This window comes from Scyliorhinus torazame, chromosome 27, assembly GCF_047496885.1.
Source record: "Scyliorhinus torazame isolate Kashiwa2021f chromosome 27, sScyTor2.1, whole genome shotgun sequence".
Taxonomy (NCBI): domain Eukaryota; kingdom Metazoa; phylum Chordata; class Chondrichthyes; order Carcharhiniformes; family Scyliorhinidae; genus Scyliorhinus; species Scyliorhinus torazame.
Genome location: NC_092733.1, coordinates 3,399,157 through 3,402,718, shown reverse-complemented (window position 1 = coordinate 3,402,718; position 3,562 = coordinate 3,399,157).

Sequence of the window (3,562 nt, the reverse complement as noted above, 5' to 3'; positions counted from 1 at the left end):
AGCATTGTGGGAGTCTGAGGCGGGGGCGGGGCCGAGGGTCTGTCCGCCATCGGGGGGGGGGGGGAGAGAAAAATCGGCGGGGGGGGGGGGGGGAGAGAAAAATCGGCGGGGGGGGGGGAGAAAAATCGGGGGGGGGGAGAGAAAAATCGGGGGGGGGGGAGAGAAAAATCGGGGGGGGGGGAGAGAAAAATCGGGGGGGGGGGAGAGAAAAATCGGGGGGGGGGGAGAGAAAAATCGGGGGGGGGGGGAGAAAAATCGGGGGGGGGGGGGGAGAAAAATCGGGGGGGGGGGGGAGAAAAATCGGGGGGGGGGGAGAAAAATCGGGGGGGGGGGAGAAAAATCGGGGGGGGGGGGAGAAAAATCGGGGGGGGGGGGGAGAAAAATCGGGGGGGGGGGAGAAAAATCGGGGGGGGGGGAGAAAAATCGGGGGGGGGGGGGGGGAGAAAAATCGGGGGGGGGGGGGAGAAAAATCGGGGGGGGGGGGGGGAGAAAAATCGGGGGGGGGGGGAGAAAAATCGGGGGGGGGGGGGGAGAAAAATCGGGGGGGGGGGGGAGAAAAATCGGGGGGGGGGGGAGAAAAATCGGGGGGGGGGGGAGAAAAATCGGGGGGGGGGGAGAAAAATCGGGGGGGGGGAGAAAAATCGGGGGGGGGGAGAAAAATCGGGGGGGGGGGAGAAAAATCGGGGGGGGGGGGGGGAGAAAAATCGGGGGGGGGGAGAAAAATCGGGGGGGGGGGGAGAAAAATCGGGGGGGGGGGAGAAAAATCGGGGGGGGGGGAGAAAAATCGGGGGGGGGGGAGAAAAATCGTGGGGGGGGGGAGAAAAATCGGGGGGGGGGGGAGAAAAATCGGGGGGGGGGGGGAGAAAAATCGGGGGGGGGGGGAGAAAAATCGGGGGGGGGGGAGAAAAATCGGGGGGGGGGGGGAGAAAAATCGGGGGGGGGGGAGAAAATCGGGGGGGGGGGAGAAAAATCGGGGGGGGGGAGAAAAATCGGGGGGGGGGGGGAGAAAAATCGGGGGGGGGGGGGGAGAAAAATCGGGGGGGGGGGGAGAAAAATCGGGGGGGAGAGAAAAATCGGGGGGGAGAGAAAAATGGGGGGGGGGGGAGAGAAAAATGGGGGGGGGGGGAGAGAAAAATGGGGGGGGGGGGAGAGAAAAATCGGGGGGGGGGGGGGAGAGAAAAATCGGGGGGGGGGGAGAGAAAAATCGGGGGGGGGGGGGAGAGAAAAATCGGGGGGGGGGGGGGAGAGAAAAATCGGGGGGGGGGGGGGGAGAGAAAAATCGGGGGGGGGGGGAGAGAAAAATCGGGGGGGGGGGAGAGAAAAATCGGGGGGGGGGGGGAGAGAAAAATCGGGGGGGGGGGGAGAGAAAAATCGGGGGGGGGGGGGAGAGAAAAATCGGGGGGGGGGGGGAGAGAAAAATCGGGGGGGGGGGGGAGAGAAAAATCGGGGGGGGGGGGGAGAGAAAAATCGGGGGGGGGGGGAGAGAAAAATCGGGGGGGGGGGGGAGAGAAAAATCGGGGGGGGGGGGGAGAGAAAAATCGGGGGGGGGGGGAGAGAAAAATCGGGGGGGGGGGAGAGAAAAATCGGGGGGGGGGGGAGAGAAAAATCGGGGGGGGGGGGAGAGAAAAATCGGGGGGGGGGGAGAGAAAAATCGGGGGGGGGGGGAGAGAAAAATCGGGGGGGGGGGAGAGAAAAATCGGGGGGGGGGGGAGAGAAAAATCGGGGGGGGGGGGGAGAGAAAAATCGGGGGGGGGGGGGGAGAGAAAAATCGGGGGGGGGGGAGAGAAAAATCGGGGGGGGGGGGGAGAGAAAAATCGGGGGGGGGGGGAGAGAAAAATCGGGGGGGGGGGGGGAGAGAAAAATCGGGGGGGGGGGGAGAGAAAAATCGGGGGGGGGGGGAGAGAAAAATCGGGGGGGGGGGAGAGAAAAATCGGGGGGGGGGGGGAGAGAAAAATCGGGGGGGGGGGGGGAAACCGGGGGGGGGGGGGGAGAAAAACCGGGGGGGGGGGAGGGGAGAATCCGGGGGGGGAGGAGGGGAGAATCCGGGGGGGGAGGAGGGGAGAATCCGGGGGGGGAGGAGGGGAGAATCCGGGGGGGGAGGAGGGGAGAATCCGGGGGGGGGGGGAGGGGAGAATCCGGGGGGGGGGAGGGGAGAATCCGGGGGGGGGGGAGGGGAGAATCCGGGGGGGGGGGAGGGGAGAATCCGGGGGGGGGGGAGAATCCGGGGGGGGGGGGAGAATCCGGGGGGGGGGGAGGGGAGAATCCGGGGGGGGGGGGAGAGAATCCGGGGGGGGGGGGGGAGAGAATCCGGGGGGGGGAGAGAATCCGGGGGGGGGGGGGAGAATCCGGGGGGGGGAGAATCCGGGGGGGGGGAGAATCCGGGGGGGGGGGAGAATCCGGGGGGGGGAGAGAATCCGGGGGGGTGGAGAATCCGGGGGGGTGGAGAATCCGGGGGGGGGAGAATCCGGGCGGGGGGGAGACAATCCGGGGGGGGGGGGGGGAGAATCCGGGGGGGGGGGAGAATCCGGGGGGGGGGGGGAGAATCCGGGGGGGGGGGGAGAATCCGGGGGGGGAGAATCCGGGGGGGGGAGAATCCGGGGAGGGGGGAGAATCCGGGGGGGGGGAGAATCCTTGGGGGAGGGGGGGAGAATCCTTGGGGGGGGGGGAGAATCCTTGGGGGGGGAATCCTTGGGGGGGGGAGAATCCTTGGGGGGTGTATCATATGGAGGGTGTATCATATGGGGGGGTGTATCATATGGGGGGTGTATCATATGGGGGGGTGTATCATATGGGGGGGTATCATGGGGTGGGGGGTATCATATGGGGGAGTATCATATGGGGAGTATCATATGGTGGGTATCATGTGGGGTATCATGGGGCGTAATCATATTGGGGGGTATCATGGAGTGGGGGGTATCATGGAGTGGGGGGTATCATGGGGGGGTATCATATGGGAGGGCTATCATGGGGGGGTTATCGAGGGAGGGAGGGGGCACATGGGGGAAGGGAGGGGCACATGGGGAGGGAGGGAGAACATGGGGGGGATGGAGGGGGCACATGGGGGATGGAGGGGGGCACATGGGGAGGGAGGGTGCACATGGGGGAAGGGAGGGGGCACATGGGGGAAGGGAAGGGCACATGGGGGGAAGGGAAGGGGCACATGGGGTGAAGGGAGGGGGCACATGCGGGGAAGGGAGGGGGCACATGGGGGGCAGGGAGAGGGCACATGGGGAAGGGAGGGGGCACATGGGGGGATGGAGGGGGCACATGGGGGGGATGGAGGGGGCCCATGTGGGATGGAGGGGGCCCATGTGGGAGGGAGGGGGCACATGGGGAGAGGGAGGGGGCACATGGGGAGAGGGAGGGGGCACATGGGGAGAGGGAGAGGGCACATGGGGGAGGGAGGGGGCACGTGGGGGGGGGGGCACATGGGGGGAAGGGAGGGGCACATGGGGGAGGGAGGGGGCACATGGGGGGAGGGAGGGGGCACATGGGGAGGGAGGGGGCGCATGGGGGGGAGAGAGGGGCGCATGGGGGGAGGGAGGGGGCGCATGGGGGGAGG